The sequence below is a fragment of the Vombatus ursinus genome, unplaced genomic scaffold (genome assembly GCF_900497805.2).
Source record: "Vombatus ursinus unplaced genomic scaffold, bare-nosed wombat genome assembly UNPS02011431.1, whole genome shotgun sequence".
Lineage (NCBI taxonomy): Eukaryota > Metazoa > Chordata > Mammalia > Diprotodontia > Vombatidae > Vombatus > Vombatus ursinus.
Genome location: NW_020951209.1, coordinates 673,563 through 694,593, shown reverse-complemented (window position 1 = coordinate 694,593; position 21,031 = coordinate 673,563). Strand labels below are relative to the sequence as shown.

General features: G+C 40.7%; 1 pseudogene; it reads right to left on the bottom strand.

The window, feature by feature from the left end:
- Window positions 1-11,440: 11,440 nt before the first annotated feature.
- LOC114038890 overlaps window positions 11,441-21,031 on the bottom strand; it is a 96,601-nt pseudogene continuing 87,010 nt past the window's right edge.

The following is a 21,031-nucleotide window of genomic DNA, read 5'->3' as shown; positions in this document are numbered from 1 at the left end:
CCTCTGTTTCTCTCTCTATACCTAATAAATTCAGGCAAGCTACTGTACTCTTTGTATACATTAAAGTAAAATGGACACACCTTCCTACTCCTGTCCCAGCTGGAAGCCATTTAAGATTGAGACAAGCATTGCAAATTTTTTTTTAATCCTTCACCCCTCCAACCTGTTTTTCTATGCCACCCCACTCCTTGGCTTCTAGAATATGGAGGACAGGCAAGACACTGGCCATGTTCCTCAAGTTTGAAGAAGAACAGAGGGACAAATTGTCTCCCAGCTCAATTAGAACCATTACTAAACATGATTCACTACAGCCAGCTTAGTACTTTAGCTGAGGGTGGTAGCTTTTCTCCTTTCCACAGGCATCTCTTCCTCCTACAATATGCAAGGTCTCTCAAATCTCCCAGCATCAGGGGTGAGCTGGAACCAGCTTAGAAGAGCAGATTGTTAAATTTTCAGTGTAAGCATTTGCCCCTTGGAAATCAGAAATGCTACAAAGTAGGGCTTGATTTATTGTTTTGTTAATTGTCTAGACTAAAGAGAGTGATAGAGAAAACATTAATAATGAAGATTAAACTTAAAAGTGGGCTCTAAGAGTATTTTCCCCCTGAGAACTCGTTAAACATTTACCAGCATACTGCTGCCCAGGAGACATCTAAGGTGGTCATAATTCACTGCTATTCTCCTTTTATATTGTCTTCTGTCATACGGAAAATTAGCAGAGCACCTTAGGATAGCACTTTGTCATAGAAATGTTTCAGAATCTACCTCATCTTGTTCTCTTTGAATCTTCCAGGCCCTTGAGAGATCCAAAGAGGCAGAGAAAGCAAAATAGATTTCCACTGATTTACATAAACATTTGGTGGCTATAAAGTACTATGTAAATGTGAGTTATTGTCATTTTTACAGATGTTTAATATAACAGAAAAAGTACTAGACACTTGCTAGAACTCAGTTTCCTCATTTGTAAAATGTTGTGTTATAAATACAAATAAAAATAACAAATGGCATTTACATAGTGCCTTAATGTTCATAAAATGCTCTCTATATGCAGCACCTAGGGTCCCTATTCTCATATGTGGAGTCCCCAAAATAATGCCTCAAATTTAAGGTACTCACATCCACTTAAAATGATAGCCCATGAGCCCCCAAGGATATGTTTATTTTTTTCTCAAGACAGACGAGATCACCACTAGGTCAAAGAAAAGAACTTTAACAAAATAATATAGTCCACAATTTCATAATAGAACATTTATTCTGTAAACCTAGAACACACTCTCCCACAAATATATATGTAACTTTGGCTTTCCAGTTAAGCCTAGGATGTTTTGCATGGGCTTCCTAATTGGTGGAAAGAATGCTAACTCAACTATGCATACCTGGAGAGGGTGGAATTGTTAAAGAGCTCTGGAGAGAGAAAACACTTTTTTTTGTTGTTCAGACAGAGAGTTCACATGGTACCAAACCCTCTTCGGGACAACTCCAGAGACACAGAGAGAGACAGATTTTGAAAGTTACCGGCATATGAGAGAAGCCAGCTCTTCAATATGTCCCTGATTCCCAGAGACTTTGGGGAATTTCCCCTTGGGTGAAATCAAGACCTCTCTCTTTTGTTTTAAGCTGAGATATCCTGTTCCCAGCACAAAACCTCATTTATTCTGTGAATGTTCTAGTACGGGGGTGGGAAACCTGCGGCCTCAAGGCCACATGTGGCCCTTTGACTGAATCCAAACTTCACAGAACAAATCCCCTTAATAAAAGGATTTGTTCTGTAAAACTTGGACTCAGTCAAAAGATCACACTCAAGGACCTAGAAGGCCACATGTGGCCTGGAGGCAGCAGGTTCCCCAGTCCTGTTCTAGTATATTCTAATCTATACAACTCCAATTTCTATTTATCTTTTTCTCCGATAAATAGGCTTACTTACCATTCACTATTTGTAATGACTTTTGTATTTGGTGGAAAGGAATCGATCTGGTAATTATAAGCTAAGGGCTACCTCAACCCTCCCCCCAACAAAGGGATACAGACAAGAAAATCTAGCTGCTTTTTGTTGTGAATCAATCATGTCTTTAGACCAGCAATTTTTAGAGGGTCAAGAGATAATAATCCAATTACATCCAGAGAGATGTCCTTTTCAGAGAACAGAGAACAGATTATCCAGCCTCAAGGCCTTTTTGTCTCAAGGCAGGAATCAGAGCTTCCCTTGGAGAGGAGTGGGAAAGATTCCACAGAGAGCTATCAGGGCCTACCTTTGAGCTTCCTAGATACACATTTAGATACTTCATGTGGAGAGACACATCTTAAATGAGCTGGTATACTCCTTATATGTGGGAGTTCATCCTGGACCACAGATAAGGAGTATATATACCCACCAATTAGGAAAGTCCCATGTAAAATGTCCCACGGTTATCTAGATTTCATAGTCGAACAATCAGTGCAAGACAACCAGAAAGGATGTACTACTTGATTTTCTAGCAAACTCCATGTTATTTCTCATTTTCCTAGGATCCCTTCACTGGGTGGGTTGTGAGTGAGCAAACTGCTTTATAACTATAAAGCAAAAAATGTGAGTTATTATTGTTATTATTACATTTAATATGTGATGATGGACATGTCAGGTCCATGTCACAGACAAAACAAAAAGAAGCTAAGAAAAAGAAAGAGAAATCAAGAAAACAAGAGTTCCTGGCATCCAGTAACAAGGTAGTATACAAGTTACCACAATGTTCATGTGGTTTCAAACAGAAGCCAGAAGCATGTCCCTGGGATCCAAATAGGAAAGAGCCTTATTTCTCCAGAGAGAAGTAAGTGCTAAAGGAGGTAGCTACGACCTGAAGCTGAATGAGATTTTTGATTAGGCAGGAAGTGTCTGAGAGAGTGTTTAGTAGATCTATGAATCTGAGCTTTTTAGGGGTGACACAAAAGAATAAATTTAAAATTGAATTCTGAGGACTTTTCCAGACAAGACAGTTCTGTTGAATAGAAGGCAGACCACCCAAATCCCATGTACTTCCTCTATCAAAGGCCTATAGCTCACTCTAAACCAAAAAATGATCAAAAAATCCAGTGAAAAAGTACAGTAAGTTACTTATTCAGCCACAAAAAAAAAAAAAAAATCATCCAGAAACCCACAGGTAATAGGAAAGGAAGCCCCAATAGCAAAGCTAGCACCAGTATGAAGTAGTCTCCCAATGGAACCAAGAGGCTGGGTATGTGTAGCCTTCAAGGCTCCATGTCCAGCAACATCAAAAGTTGAGGTATCCCCTGAAAAAGCCCCAGGTGATCAGAAAGCCCCAGGATGGGGATGTTGAAAGCTAAGAGTGGGTGCTGCAGTACTCAGACTGAGACAGTCCAGACCCAGGGAATATGATGTCCCTAATACTCTGTCCTGAGACACCAGAGAGGGTCCCAAAAATTAAACAATCTGAACCTGAAAGGTACAAGAGGGTCTAACTTAGAAGATGGAAATCCATGCTGGAACCTGAGAGATAACAGAGAAACTAAACAGCACTAAGTACCCCACCCAAAAGCCCAGCAAACAGTGGAGCCTGGTCTTGCCTCAAAGTCCCAACCGAGGAACTAAACGCTGGAAAGATGAATAAGTCAAAGAAAATAACAACCAGGAAAAAATGAATGTATCATCAGAACTAAACATCATCAAAGGCTATTGAGGGAAGTGAATAAGAGAAATGGAAGTCCTAGATGTGGATTGGTTCTGTTGTAAGCTCTCTAAAGGGTGAGGGGCGGGGAGGGGGGAAGAAGACAGGATAAGAAAAATAACACTAGTGTAGAATGGAGAAAGAAGAGGGTAAAACTTGTTATTTCCCATAATTGGGATGTGTGAGAATAGGAATATACAAACATGGAGCAAGAGAAAGGGGGCCAGGAGAAAAGCCATCTGATCATCCTCTCTTATCTGAAATTGACAAAAGAGGGCTGAACACACACACAGGTCAGTGTAAAAATATATTGCTCAACAGCCACGATAGAGAGGGGGCATAGTGGATAGAATGCTGGACTCAGAGCAGGCCTACACAACCTGTAGCATGCCAAAGGATTTTCTCTATGTACAAAGGATGTTTTCCTCTACATTTTCCATAGACCACCTGAAATCCTTTGACCTGTAGTAAGCAGCACGAGGGGCCAGAAGTGGTCCTAGGGCCACAGCTTGTGCAGGCCTGACTTGAAATAAAGAAGATCTGAGTCCAAGTCCTGCCTCAAACATTTGCTTATTGCATTACCCTCACCTTGACAATTCACTTAACCTGTTTCAGCCTCAGTGTCTTCATTCATGAAGTGGAAATGGATAATAACAACACCTACCTCACAGGATGATTATAAATATCAAGTGAGATAATATGTATAAAGCACTTTGCAAACCTTACGCTAGCTGGCTAGCATATATTTCCTATCTACAGGGAAACAAATGGGGATGGGTTTTATGATGGGGGAAGTGGGACCTGGCTAAGCAGGAAGAAAATACTGGGGAGGGAATAGTCACAAGTAAAATAACCTTCCTGATCCTAAAAGAGATATCAAAGGGGTGGGGGGGGGAGAACTGGAATATAAGGGGGTGCCTTAGATTGCCTCTTAGACAATTGAGGAATGGCTTAAGAAATTGTGGTATATGAATGTAGTGTAATATTATTGTGGCGTAAGAAATGATGAAAGTGACGATTTCAAAAAATTCTCTGTAAAATGAACTGACAGAGTGAAGTAAGCAGAACCAGTAGAATAGTTTATACAAGGATAGTAACATTGTAAAAAAAAAATTTTTTTTTAAAGACTTAAGAATTATAATCAATACAATGACCAACTAGGATTACAGAGGATTTATGATGATGCACGTTACCCATCTACTGACAGAGGTGATGGACACAGGGTGCAGGAACATATACTTTTGGAAATGGCCATTGTAGATTATTTGACTACGTATATTTGTTACAAGGGTTTTTTTTTTTCCTCTTCCTTTCTCTCAGCTTTTAACTGAGGAAAGAGAATGAGGGGAGGAGGGTTGCCAATAGAGATGACCAAAAATGGCCATTGTAACTTTTTTTTTAGGTAAATAGAAAAAGAGGCTGCTAGGTGGCACAGTGGATAGAGCACCAGCCCTGAAGGCAGGAGGACCTGAGTTCGAATCTACCTTAGACACTAGCCATGTGACCTGGGGCAAGTCACTTAACCCTGATAGTCTCCAATAAATAAACAGAAGAGAACAAGAGGAAGCAAAGACAAACAGGACAGTTTTGAAAGTATAATGTAAAAATTATTACATCATTTTTTTTTCCAGCAAGCAGTATCAAATCTCATAGTTTCCTATGGAATCCTCTTTTTGTGTTCTGCTGTGAATATGGAAACATTTCTTGTTTGTTTGTTTGGTGTTAAAGTTAAATTTTCCCTTGTCTCCAACATGAGACTATTTTGATGACATCCCTCCCCTGTTTATAACAAGTAGTCATTGTGGATACTCCCATATATCATGACTAAGAACCTTGACCTTCATATGGCTTGAAAGAAAAAGTACAAGGAGTGAGATCTATTAATATTCTAATCTTATTTCCCCTGTTGTTCATCTTTCTGGATTTTCCACAGGCAATAAAACTTCATAATAAAAAAAAAAAACAGGTGTGGGGAATATGCGGCCTCGAAGCCACATGTGGCCTTCTAGGTCCTTGGGTTCGGAATTTTGACTGAGAACAAGTTTTACAGAACAAATCCTTTTACTAAGGGGATTTGTTCTATGAAGTTTGAATTCAGTCAAAGGGCTGCACTAGAGGACCTAAAGGGCCACATGTGGCCTCCAGGCCATGGGTTCCCCACCCCTGAAATAAACTCTATTATATGCTTATTTCTATGTGTATGCACATATATATTTATATATGTGTGTGTACATACATGTATATATATACATACGTGCACGCGCGCTTGTGTGTGTGTGTGTGTGTGTGTGTGTGTATCATCCCATCCATAGCAGCATATTTTAAAACCTGGGGCAAGAAGACTTTTCAGTGGTCCCAAATGAGAGCCATGGTCCATGGAGTTAGTGTTTTACTAACCCAACTGATTTTTTTACTACTTTAAGAATAGTGTGTGAATGTGTGTGTGAGTGAGTGTGGTTGCTCTTGTTGTGAGGGAGGAAGGGGAGGGCCCTAGTCCTTAATCAATTTTATGAGCTTACAGGATGAGAGCCTTTGTCTGGGATCCAAAAGTTATTTCCCTATGGAAAAAAAAGGGGAATGCCAGTTGGCAATCAATTTAGATGACAAACACAACTTCTAATCTGTTTTTGGTGATTGGGGCTACCTTCAAGATCAGGAGAATGGACTTTTGTCAGAGGAGCCATCACTCTGCGAAGGTTTATAGTCATGTATTGCACATTTCATTAGGATAAGTGTGCAGGAAATTTTATTTTTTTAAGGCAAAAATTTATTAACTATTCAATCATATAAAATATATTTATTCATCAAATGAACTATATTAATTTAGAAACTAAAACAACTAAATTTATTTTTTAAAAAAATTAACAAAACTTTAAAATATAAACTTTAAAAAATTAGATAAAATGACCAAAAAAAATTTTTTTGAGACATCCTATACATCCTACATTATAGGAAAGCAGCAAGCCAACAGACCAACATGGCTTTTTTTAGAGTACTCTTTGCCTCTTCTGGTTCAGAGTATAGACCGAAACACAGCCTAGCAGAGTTGTGTTCTAGGGTTGCCTGGGGGATGCCTATATATTCACAGTCTCCTCCCACCAGGAATTAGTAAGAGGGGACCTTGTGGTAGAAGCACATGGGAGTTACATGGGAGCCCATAGCTCTTAAGCACAAGTCAGAGACCAGAGACCTGAAAGTGGACTTTTCTAACCTAAGAGGCAGTAGCAGTTGGGGACAGTGATAGATTTTTTTCTCCACAAGGCACATAGCAAGCAGATATGTGCATACCCACTCTGCCTAAGAAAGGAATTCATATTCCATGTTCCTGAATTCCAGAGTTTCTATGTAAGCTGTGTAAAGAAGGGGAGATTCCAGCATACTGCTAGGGAAAAGAAATTTCTTGAATGTCTCTCCCAGCTCATGAGAAAAAGAAAATAATCACACCTGGTCCTTTCAGCTGGAGGATGCGTGAAGAGGACCCGTGACTTGGGAAAGCAATGGACTTGGACCTTACCACTATTAGACCTCACTGTTAAAATGAACGACTCAAGACTACACTATAGGTCCAACGGAAGAAATTTGCTCAGCAGCTCCAAAACAGTGATTGCTTGGGGGAGGGGAGGTAATGAGCTATTTAAATATTCTACATATATTCTCTGTTTATTGACTTTATTGAGTCTTTTGCATCTTCTACATTTTTGGTGAGATAAAATAAAGGCTATCTCACACCTAATACCCATAACATTATTTTTTAAGTCCTTACAAAGTAGCTGACAACTATGTTACCCATATTTAGGTAAATTTAAACATGAGCCAAACCTAATCTACATTTGTAGATTTGTTACAGAAAATTCCCAGTGGGCAAACACTGAACCAAAAAGGAAATTACCTTCTTTGGTCATCCCCATGATTGGACATGGTCTGTGTGAGAACAAAATCTTTTTTTTTCTTTTTTTTTAGGTAGGAAGGTAGGACGGGAAGAGGAAGAGGTCATGGACCAGGGATCACACTTTTAATCCTTAAAACCTGACTTCTCTTTATCCGTGTGTCCTATTACTTCCAAACCTGACACCTCCCTCTGTGGTTCTTGCTCTCTAAGCCACAGATAGCCGTCACGATAAGGCTAGTAAGCAGAAGTAAACTGGCAAGAACAAGCTACATTCCAAATATCCTTTTTGGGAGGAGATCTTGAATAACGGTTAGAGCACTGAAGTTGGCATTAGGAAGAAGTAGGTTCAATTTCCACCTCTGACTCTAAATTTGTGAATCTCTCCAAAATCTTAGTTTCCTCGCCAAATGTGAGAATAGTAATATACTAGAAAGTACAGCCTGGGTTCATGCTCCCAAAACCAGGCTCCTTACCTTCTAGACATATCTCTGAAGGATTGGGGAGTTCTCTTCACTATCCCTATCAGCTCAAGACCACATTCCAGTTTGGTTTCCTGCCTATTAACCAACAGACAAAAATTCCAGTTCCATTTAACCAATTAACATCAATTAGCTTTCACAAAGAAGTTAGATGGCACAGTGGATAGAACACTATGCTTTTAAATTTGGAAGACTCATCTTCCTGAGTTCAAATCTGACCTCAGACATTAGCTGTGCAACCCTGGGCAAGTCACTTAATTCTATTTGGCTCAGTTCTTCTTGTGTAAAATGAGCTGGAGAAGGAAGCAGCAAACCACTCCAGTATCTTTGACAAGAAAACCCCAAAAAAAGTCATGGAGAGTCAGACATGACTGAACAACCACCACTACCACCACCATGCTTTTACAAATGGACATTTCCTTAGAAGACATAGCAATGAAAAAAGTACATTCCTTCCCAACATCTCAGAGACACACTCTCCCTGATAATACTTCAGCACCTGAAGGAGAATGGGCTCAGACTTAGCACATTTCCTACAAAGCACTGATTCTACCTAGTTGATATCCAAATGTGGGCACTGCTACTGATGAGTCCTAATCTCAGCAGCTCCTGGGCTGGGTTCCAAAGGTTGTCAGGTCATCAAAGCTAGGTGAGCTCAAAATCTGGCAAGGACTAACCTCTCAGACTGAATTCCCAGATGGTCTTCTCTCCTGACCTTTGGAAACTCTCAAAATCATAGCCTACAGATGAATCTCTTTAATCTAAAACAAAAAAATCAAACTTCAAGACAGGCAAAGAATCGAGGCCCATATTCAGAGGACCAAATACTGGCCTTATGCAGGAAGGGGGCTGGAAGCCTCTCCTCTTACAGCATTGCCTTTTACCAGATGCTATCAAGCAGGAAAAAGTCATCTAAAAAGAAGTCCAGTGAAAGAGAAGGGTTCAACCAAGAGAACCGAATGGAAGCTGACTAAATCCCTTTTTAAATTCCTCCACAGCAAATAAAAAAGCTTCCTATTCACCTGACGAGAACCAATTATGGAATGTTTATACATGCTCCAAAGTCTCTCCAAGGCATTTGGATTACACAACTCTCCTAGAAGCAAGCTCCCCAGCCTTTTCCACTTGGGGAATTGCATCAGCAATACTCTCCACATGTTCTCATTGGCCAGACCACCTTTTCAACATCTCTATCATCTGCCTGACAGGGTTGTTATGAGCTTCAAATGAAATAATATATGTAAAGCGATTTGCAAATGTTACAGTGTAATATGAGTGAATGAAAAAGTATTTATCGAGTGCTTGCTGGGTGACAGGAAGTAGCATAGCCTTCTTATTGTGAGGTCAGAGGGCTAATAAGCTCAGGCTATTTGACACATGTCTAGCTCATTCAGGGAAATTTGTGGTCTGCTCTTTTTCCTCAGAGCTCACAATGAAAGGCACCATGTGACAGCTATTCTGTGGGAACTTGTGACATATAAAAAGTTTGGGAAACATAATTTCTGGGCAATTAATAATTTTATTAATCATGCTAGCATATAATTAATAAAAGGGGTCTCTCTTGAATGCCAAAGATCCCTCATGACACCCACTCAACACTTACATGGCCTTAGAAGAGTGGGTGTTCCTAAGGGTGGCAATTGTCTCTGATTGGTTAACAAATAATGAGAGAAAATGAATATTATAATGAGAGGTGGGCCTATTCTAATGAGGGGCTTGGGAACTTAACTTTGATCATATCCTTACTTCCAAATCAATCCCAGCCTTGGGCAATCTAATCAAAGAATTTATCTGCACTCTAACCAGAGTAAAACACAATGGACTTCCCCACCTGGGTGGTGTCTGAACAAGATTGTGGAGAAAGTTAATCCAATCTCAGTATCAAACTGCTGGTTTGATGTAGTAGAGAATAAGGTTTCAGAAAGGGATAAGTGCTGGGTCTCACCTATATTAACAATTCATTATTTAATGATCATTTCTCTCACTTCTAAAACCTTTTTCAACCAAATTCCCAAGTTCTTACTCCTAGCTGAGTTAAAACTATGGGATTGCATTCATAGTATCATAGGAACATACCTGGAGCTAAAAGGACTCTCAGAGCTCTCTAGTTCAACTTCTTCATTTTGCAGGTAGGAAAACTCAGTTCCAAAAGGCAATGACTTGACTAAGGCGATATAGTGTGGTAGAATCACTGTCTCAACCCCTCTCCCCATTCAAGTTAGGCTAGTTTTTCTTTAAAACGTCTTGAGACATAGTGGAGATTTAGTTGACTCAGGGGACTAAAAAATAATATGACTAAATGTCCAATTATTGACATCTCTTCCACATAGCCTAAGTTCAGAACAACCACAAAGAGCTCTAGGTCCAATCTCTAATGCTTGGGAAGTACATCATAATGGGCAAGTTAGGCAAGGGAGTTTTGCTTAGCTGAATCAACTACAGGTTCTCTTTTTTTTTTTACTTAAAAAATTTTTTTTTGCCTTTAGTTCTGAATTCTCACTCCTGCCCCTCCCCCATCCATTGAGAAGGCAAGAAATGATACCCATTATATATATGAAGTCATGCAAAACCTATTTCCACATGAGCCATGTTGTGGGGGGGAGGGGGAAACAAGAAAAGTAAAGTGAGGAAAAATATGAAGGAAGAGCAGTTTGGTTTTGAATGATTTTTTGTAAATACCAATGCAACTGAGTTAATCCTCCATGTATAATTGCACATGAACATAGTGAGGCAGTGGAGGGATGGCACAAGGGATCTTGAGGGTGAGAGACTGCAAACCAAGGTAGATCTCTGGAATTTTAAGATCATCTAACAAACATGCTGAAGAAACTGTTTGAGTTTTGCGTATTTTAATTTGGCATTTGTGATGTCAACCAGAATTTTGTCACGGCCTTTGTTGTGAGTCTTTGCTAAACTTGAAATGATCAATCCTTCACAGAAGTCCAGAGAATTGGGATGTGGCATTGAGGATATAGACAAATGTGCTAATTGTGCACCAGATAATTTGGGGAGAACAACTAGGATGCTGCTTCAAGTATAAGAAGTTTATACTCTCTTCTCTGAAGTTTAAGACGTTTATACTCTCTTCTCTGAACTCTAAGCTGTGAATTTTAAGGCTCAAGCTCTCACTTCTCTCTCTCTCTCTCTCTCTCTCTCTCTCTCTCTCTCTCTCTCTCTCTCTCTCTCTCTCTCTCTCTCTCTCTCCCTCCCTCCCTCCCTCCCTCCCTCCCTCTCTCTCTCTCTCTCTCTCTGGCCCCTACAGAGCTTAGGCACCAACCAGTTATGGTTGGTCTCACAAATGCTAAATTAAAATAAACAAACAAAACTCAAACACTTTCCTCAGCATATTTTCTTTTTTTTCATCATAAATGTTGTTTATTAAACATTGAAGTTTACAAATTAATGTGCACCAATTAGCGGTATCGATGTAGATGGAGAGTATTTCGCTGTCTCCAAACAGCATGGCGAGACCCTCCAATAGTATGGTGGAATTTGTGACCCTTTCTAAGACCCCTGCTCTTCCAGCCAGCTGAGGTAAGCCAGCGCATCTCTCTGTGTTTGTGCACTGGTTTGGTGATCCATTGAGTGTCGGGGTTTCATCTGATAGCTTTATGGAATGGGTCAATAAGAATAATTTCAAAGAGTTTGTAGGTTGAATCTTCACCCACCCAGAACCTAAGAGTTCAAGACTCTTAGGGCCCCACAGTGGTGGCCAGTACGTTCTTCTGCTACACACTGAAGGCTCCTGGCAAACTTCAGCTGATTCACACCATGATGCACGGGTTTACCACAGGCTGCACCCTTGGGAACTGGACGCTTTTGTCTACCACGTCGAACACGAATACAATAGATGACATAACCTTGCTTGGCCTTGTACCCCAGCAGGAGGAACCATATGATGTCCGACTGCTTCTTCCTCCACAGATCCTGGATGTATTTGTAGGCCCCTATCCTGGCTCGCGCCTAGCCTGCCTGATGGCTGCCGCTGACCGGAAAGCCCTCAGCATATTTTCTAGGTTATCCTCATATTGCAGGGATCTGCCTTGGTTTGCATTTTCTTACTGTCAGAATCTCTCATGCCATACTCCAATGCCTGGCTATAGTCACATACAGTTATAGGACTGAGAATAGATTCAGCTGCGTTGTCATTTCCAAAAAGTCATTCAAAACATAACTGTACTTTCCCCATTTACACGTAAATATGTCTCCTTTCAAGCTGGGAGGGACCTTCTTTCTGCACCTTGGCAAAAATGGCTATTGCTACTTGGCAGAAATGACAGATAGAGCACACGTACTGGACTAGATAAGTCTGATTTTGTGACATTTTGTTTTACTTTGTGTCTTTCCTTTAACAGAGGTAGGTGATACTAAACTGTACTTTCCTAGTCTTGTGAGTAAACCTTGTAAGTTTGAGATGTCAAGAGCTCCCGGGTCCCTCAGGGGGGACAGCTTGCAGCAGGAATTTACTATACTTAAGAAGATGACCACTGACAGGAAAGACAATACTACTATACTTACTCTCACATTACCCTTTCTCCCTCTTTTCCTAGTGGCACCATGGTGTTCTCAGACTATCCTTCATTCCAATCTCAATTTGTTGAAAGCCTATAAGTCTAGCTCAAAAACTTTCTAAGGGAATTCCTTAATTGCCCCAAATAGAAACAATCTCTCACTCTTTAGTCTCTGCATAATTCTTGCTTATAATCACTCTTATGTACTTAACTATGTACATGTACACATTGCCTACTTATACCACAAGACTTCCAAATGGTTAGGCAAGATGGAAACCCTTGTTGATTAATTTCTAGATTCTAGACTGGGAATTTATATGAAAATATTGCTTAGGATCACAGGCATGCATAAAGGGTGTGTCTGTATACCCTAAAGGTACATTTCCACTGACTCTTGTCCTGAGCGGAAGGTGAAGGACTAATGGAAATGCTTCTGAAGATTGTGCTGGCCCACCTGGTCCAACATGCTGTATACACATATGCTTAGGATTCTAAAAATAGGATAATCTACAGGACTAGAATCCCTATCTCTGAATATAACATTGCCTAGCTCAACAGCAATCCTTTATATCAGGGTAAAGAGTAGGAGTATGTAACCAACCAATCAGAGGTTTCATCCCACCTCCCCAACATGGTAGCCAGTCTTGGGCCTTGTTTCCAACACAGCCATACCCACCCTTATCTCCCAGTACCCTATTAACTCTTCAAATCCCTCTACTATACAAACTCCAACTCCATAGCCTTTCTGAGTTGGGTGTTGGCTTCTCAGGGAACAATATCTTAACCATTATCTGGGTATCAACAACAGTAGCTATGTGTGTGCCTTTTGAAAAATTCCCTACCCCCAACCTAGAACACTTCTCCCACCCCCACTACCACCACAGCCATTACCTGGTAGTTATGTTAAATGCTGCTTGGAGGTTAGGCTTTGCACTTCTTGGCAGAGACAGGTAAGCAAGAGAGCAGTGTCTCCCCTTTTCCTCTTGGGTGGGACAGAGTTAGTCACACAAGATGAACCTGACAGATGGGGAATGACCTGCAGAGTAAATTTTGTTATATTATTTTTCCCCAAAAACCCAAATCACTTCTAAAGTTACCCTTTACAAGGATATCAGTAACCTTCCAATCATTGAGGTTCATGAATTCATTGTCATTTTTGACTCTTATTCTCCCTCATCCCATACATCCAAAGAGTTGCCATATCTTGTTTCTACTTCCACAAGAGCTCTAATATCTGTCCCTTTCTCTCTGCTCACATAGCCACAACTGTAGTTTAGGACATCACCTCTCACCTCAAATCTGTCTCCCTCTCAAGCCATCTTCTACTAAGTTGCCAAAATCACTCCTTTATTCAATAAAATCCAGTGATTCTCTATCAACTACAGGATTGAATATTATTTCATCTTTATCCCACTTTTTTTAAAGTTTTATTTTGTGTAAATGTTATAAAGTACATAATTATTAGTGCAGTGGTACATGTGTAAATGATTTCTAAATTAGTAATTATATACATAAAACATGGGCAAGCAGTAGAATATAATTAGAGTTGCCCTTCATGGTTTTGGTGGACTGAGTTGGAGCTTTGAGGCCACCTTCCAGCCATGTATGACTCATCACGAAAGTATTTGCACCACAAGATGATGCAGAGTCTCCTAATTCACTGCAGAGCTAGAGCAGTGAACTAAGTGGATGTACAAAAAAGATCAACCAGCCCCTCTGGCTCTCTCTTTTGTCGTATATAAAGCATGTTAGGACTGTTTGGAGCTGCTTCAAAAAGTTGGGTGGAAGAAGGGGAGAATGCCTCTCTCCCACTAAGCCTCCAAGCAGCTGTGAGCATATGTCCTGCCTAGACAAGTTTTCATTTGTGCCCCTGGATGATTTTGTCTCTTTTGTTTTTGTTTTTCCCCTAATCTTACATGAATTCATCTTCCTAAATGGATATGTCCAGGCTTGAAATTTACCTTGTGAATTTCCAAGGTAGGGAAGGTGGTCTTGGGACCTTTCTGATTGGAGCTGGCTAGTGACAGGGAATACTGTGCACCAAAGAAGGACACAAACCTAGCCATTTTACCAGCAATCATAAGGATAGTGCCAAGATGAGGCTAAATGTGAATTGACTAATTAGCAGTATTGTGAATTGCTTTCTTTTCTGATTCTTAAATATCAGGGTTCAAGTAAATTGTATCAGTAGTTAAATGTGTGGCAAGTTTATCCTGGCTCACTATTCCAGAACCAGGCTGGCTACATTTCCCCCTTAATAATATTATTGGTTCAAACCTCTATTCTAGGTATGTTCCTTTATTTTTAAGCACCAGTGACTAGCACCTCAATTTTGATTGACCACTTAATTTTTAGAAAGGGCTATTTACTTGAAGAATAAAAAATAAATAGAAATACAGACATTTCCCTCATCCTAATTTCTGGGCAAATTTTCCCTTATACCACCTCAGTCTCTGGGGAGAGTGGATTCAGACTTAGTACAGTTTCTACACAGCATTATTCCCACTCAATGTCTGTTCAAATGCAGCATCATTGTTGGATGACTTGCCCCTGGGGTGGGTTCTAAAGGTCAAAGGTCACTATTTGACCACAAACACCCTCCCCCCTTCCACCCCACCCCAGGGCATCAATACTGGGCTCACCAAAGCATCCATAATGGACCCATCTCAAGACTCCTGAATTCTTAGCCTCCCAAAATTCTAAATTGCTAGACTTCCAATTAGCTCAGTCTTCTGATCTTTTAAAACTTGTGAAATCCTAGCCTCTAACTTTACCTAAAATATAAAAATAAGTCCTGAGCAAGAGAACCAGGACCCACATTCATGAGGATAGGTGGTGGTCTCAGAAGGAAGAAGGAGACCTGTCCCCTGAATCAGTGTCTCTTACTATATACCATCAATAAAGGAGTCAACCCAACAGAAGAGTTCAAATCAAGAGAGATGTTGAAGCAAACTGAGGACTTTTGAAGGTATCTCAGAGAGTTTCAGTTCCACAACTGAAGCTAACAAAAGAATCTCTCATTCACCACATGGTTAGCAGTTACATAGTGTTACAAAATGTCTGCACGTGCTTCAAAGTCTCTCCAAGACACTTCCATTCTAATTTATTATGACCCTTGCAAGAAGCAGTGCTCAATTTTTTTTTTCTGTCAAGAGTGCATGATCCAAAAAGTTTGGTGACCACTACTCTATATTTATATAACACAGGCAATTGACTTTCTTGTCATTTATAACCACATCATTTATTAAGCATAGCAAAATTGCAGAGAAAATTATTAAGTGCTCCCTTCATGGAGCACTTCACCTTTCTCAAATCTCCCTCTCAGAGAGCATTCCCTCTTAGGATAGCAAAGAGACTGTGTTAATTTACCGCTTTCCTTGCCCAAGGTCATGGGAAAAATCAGAGAAAAGGATTGTATATCTGGAACCCACATAAAGTCATTTCTGCAAGCTAAGGAGAAACAGTGGAAGAACAAGAAAGATGGCTCACTCTCTTTGCCTTTCCCCATCCAGCAAAAGTCACAGCAGCAGCAGTCTGTTTCCGCTCCTCACTCATTTACAGTACCGTCCAACTCTCCATGATCCCATTTGGGGTTTTCTTGGCAAAGATACTGAAGTGGTTTGCCATCTCTTCCTCCAGCTCATTTTACAGATGAGGAAACTGAGGCAAATATGATTAAATGACTTGCCCAGAGTCACAGAGCTAGTAAGTGTCTGAAGCCAGATTTGAACTCAGGTCTTTCTGACTCTAGGCCTGGACTGTATCCACTTCACCACCTAGCTGCCCTAGCTGTCTCTCCCATTAGTCATTCACATCCTTGACCTTGGGATTGGTCTAGTTTCCTTTGAGTGCATTGGCCTTCAAGAAGTTTCCATCATCAATAAATAGCACCTTGGGTGCCAAGGCTGTAACATTCTTAATCACTGCTGCTGGCATCTCAACGACAAGATGACAAAAGAGTATTCATTTCTCTGTGTTCCCTGAACTGAATAGGAATGGCAGGATATCTCTCCATAAGTCCTTTCTCCAGATCTAGTTGCCCTCCTCATGGCCAGAAACTTCTTGCCCCAGGGAAAGCACAGGATCCCCAATTCCACATGAGGGAAGAGAAAAAAAATCTTATCAACATTAGCACTCTTGGCTAGTTCCTTTTCTCTGTCCTGAAATTATCATTAATCCAGGCACTGAGGTAAAATACTAATTCAAAACAGAGAAGGTGGTTTGTCACAGCCACTACCTGTGTCACATATTTTCTGGGCCATCTTCCTCCAACTCACACTGCCACTCAGGTTTGTAGGTTGGCTCCTGAGGAGGGAAGACTACTCTCAAAGGTTCCCAAGTATATTAAATGGGCCTGCAGTCCTAAAACTACAGCCCCCTACATTGTGCTGAATTTTAATTAATAGGTAAAATTAGCTCAAAGCAAAGGCAACTATTTACTAACATATTATCATAAGAATAGTAGTTACAAAACATTCCCTGACCAACCTAGAATTTGCTTTCTTTTTGTAACATTTTATTTATTTTTCGTTTCCTTTCCCACAAATACACATAGCTTCTGTGGAAAGAGGGGGCACACACTTAAGAGTACAATGGTGGTGAGCTACAAATGTAGCAAACGTGTGTGGCCAATGTAGTTTGCACCACTGGTACTATATGGCCCCAAAGTACTTTTTTCCTGTGGTAGCCTCACACTGCCTCCCCAAAAAAATACATAATCTTTACTGAATTCTCTGGGTCTGCTCTTCTTTGTTCAACTTGATGGCCAGGGCTAGTTCTCTCTTTAATCAATAATTGGCTCTCTTCTCTGCTGCCAGGAGTCACGTTCTTTAAAGCTATTTCCTAAACTGAGCACTATGTCTTTGTCTCTCTGTGCTCCCTGCTTTATGTAGTGTCATCTACTGAGCAAGTAGCTGGGCCCTGTGATACCATGGCCATTGAGGGTGAGAGAAAGGACAGAAAAATTCCTTCTTCTTTCTGCTTTCTGATAGAGATGCAGGAGCCACAAGTCCACAAAGCTGTTCACTATTTACAATATCCAGAATCCTCAAACTGTCTCAGAGCTTGGCAGACTTAACTTTGTAAGGCTTCCAGGCATTTAGTCCTCAGTTAGAGCCCCCTTCTCTGAGTGGACCTCCACCAGAATGGTTCAGGCTTTATCTGTTTATACCATACAACCATAAACAAATGGGCAAATCAACTGGTGATATTTAAGTGTGATATAGGGATAGCAGCAGCCCCTTGGGCAAATACAGTTGTTAGTACAAATGGGTGCTCTAGAAATGGTGAGAAGAGGTACAATGACCACCTGGTTGGCGAAGAGCAATGAGACCTTTTCCTAATGGAGCTTTTATTGAAGCTCCTCAAACACGGAATTGATGAGGAAGCAATAAATAGTTGGCCTATGGACTTTCCAGTAAAACTGGACTGTGACATCCAGGATGGACTATAAGGGTCCTTCCTTTCCACTCAAATTTAAGCCATCCTCAAAAGCTCTTACCCAGTCTTGTAGTCCTGAGCCATTGTAAGTTTCTTTATCTGGTCTTGAGGGAATTTGGTATGAGTAGCCCTAGGCCAAGCTCAAAATTCCCCAGAAGCTCAGATCATCCTAGCTGTAGGACTGTGAGGTGACTGAAGGCCATATACCTGAGTTGTCATGACCTAGGAAGCGGGGAGGTGCAAAATACATCAGCAGCTACTAGCTGCTGACAATTAGGTTATTATCATGTCACAGGGATTCCCAAAAGGTACATAGAGGTATTCCAGTTGTCATTGAAGTTTTCAGTGGGAGAAATTCCTTAGTCATATTGAAAGTGGGTGGACTACCCTGTCTGGATCACAATTGTAGCAGCTAATCTGGATAAGTATATTGTGGAAATGCAACTGATAAGTTCTTGGAAGTTGGTACCAATATAGGCCCTTTTGGCCTGTTATTGTAGGAGAACCAAGTGGAAACAACAATCTCAGGTCCCCAGAAGTTGCGGTGAAAAGATACTTCCTTCAGTGATGGAGATGAAGAAGACCAGACTACTTTACTATATCAACTCCTCTTGTAAACAACCCTGTGTGGCCCATGAGGAATGTAGATGGCAACTGACAGCTTGCAGTGAATTACAGAGAGCTGAACAAAATCATTATTCTGATAGATGAGTTTTTGCTTTACCTTGACTAGAACCAAGTCTCCATACCACTTCTTGGCCATTTACTAACTACATGAGAGGTCAATTAAAGGCACTCCACTTTGGGGTCAGAACAGATTAGCTGCTACAATTGTGATCCAGACATGGTAGTCCACCCACTTTCAATATGACTAAGGAATTTCTCCTACTGAAAACTTCAATGACAATTGGAATTTTGCTCATACTTTCTCCCACATACTTGGGATGTCAACATTATCAGAGACTCATATACCTATGCTGATCTGAATAACCAGGTTGATGCCCTTATAAAAAATCAAAGTTGGGGAGTGGGTCCCTCAACCAATCTGGATATAGGGGTCATGATGTCATTCTGTGGTGGGAACAGGATTATATTATCCCCCATCTAAGGATGAGGCAACTATTTCTGCCCCGTGGTATTCCTCAGCCTATCAAAGCATCTACCTTTGACCAACCATTATAGCATGAATCACATGGTTCCCAACCTTCTTCTATTAGTCCCTTTTCCTTATCTCAGGGCAAAAGTTATCACCTTACCCCAGGTGATAACCTATTTAAGATATGGTATTGCTATAACCTGGGAGATCTACCCCTGCAGCAGCTACCACCAAAGTTGTCATACAACATTACTTCTTCCTTATGAGCCTCTCTGAACCATTAACTCTAATGAAGGCACTCACTATACCATGAAGGAGAGCCAAGTTTGGGCCCAACGCTATCACATACGTCAGGTTTTCCACCTTCTGTACCATCCTCAGGTAACTGTCATTGTTTAATCCTGGAACAGGCTCTTGATAGAATAGTTTTGCCATCATGTCCCAAATTAATAACAGCGGTTGGGTGTTCCATTTTCCAACAACAAATCAATACTACTCTAAGAAAGATAAGGGCTATATCTGGCCCAGCGTTTCACCATTCTGGCCTACGAGAAGACCTATCTGGTAAAAATTTTCTCTTTTTGACAGTCTCAATTGACTCTCTCAAACCCTTTCTTTTTCCTTTCCTTAGAGGCACCTGTACCTTCAGGTCTCCACTCCCTCAGAGACGCTATATACTCTGGGGCAACAGTTGAAATCCCCCTCAATTGGTAGGACTCTTTTCCCTGGGATGGTTTAGACAAATCCTTCATAGAAAAAGCTTGTGGAACAAAAAACAAAATATTGTTTTGAGGTATCTTCCTGTCCAATGACATAATAGAACTGAAACCATCTCTGCGTAACCACAGTGATAACAAATTCTCCAGAAAGAAAGGGGATTATTTAGCTAACGTGTTGGCAATCCTGAGTCCCAGGGTATAAGTGAAGGAGAATTCTTAACATGCTCCTGAGGAAGAAAGGCAAAACCCCTCAGCAGAGCTCTCTGAAGGATTTCCCCTTTAGAGTTTAGATTTAGGTTAAGTTTTGGTGTCATCCCCTTGACAGGAGTCCCTAAGAGGAGAAGTTTTTCCTGGTCATCCAGGAAACACTAAATGATTAGTGGTATGAAAAAAGCCTTGGTATCAACTCAGATCCCAAGATCAGTTGAATACAAGGGGCTTATGACAACTTAGCTACTTTATTGCAGATTACCCTGACCTCAAATGAAGAATTCATCTATACTCTCTGATATACATCTAGTGACCATACCAAAAGTGGCGTCATCTTTGTTACGACCCTAATATCCCTGATGTTGTTCCCACTTATTGTTACTACTATACAACAGAAGTCCTACAAAGATTTGGCACCATCCACCACATGGAGTAGATTGTTAACATCCAGCGTTCAGTCCTTCCAAATTATGTTTCACATTTCCTTCAGGGGATCTTTAAATGTTTTTGTTTCTTTCTTTTCTTTTTGCTATCCTTTTAGTTCAGGTTTTTTTCTTCTTTCCCCCTAATATTGCCTATGCTAGGTTCTTCATAAACCTAAGATTAGGCTGGGGTGTATGGGGTATTCAGGGAGGACTAGAACCTCTGGTGAAACTACTTGCTGAGCCCTTTTCAGAACTGCTTATCCATCTTTTGTGTCCACTTCTCACCTATGGTTCCAAGAAGCTGTAGCACATGCAATGGCCATATCCCAAAAAAACCATCTTAGCAGATGGGCTAAACCAAGGTGAAGTTAACTGACAGGCCTCAAACTGGTCAGTGAGTTAGGGGGATGTTTACTTCAAGAATATGAAGAATTCCTCTGGCAGAATGGGCAAATGAGAACAATTTGTTCCAATGGCCATAAAGGCAACTGAAGCAGGTGCTGTAGAGCGATTAGAGCTTAGTCAGGCATCAAAGATGCCAAGATCATCCACTGCATCCCAGGCCATCTTCAGTCATCCTAACTTTCATCTTGCTACTGGACTT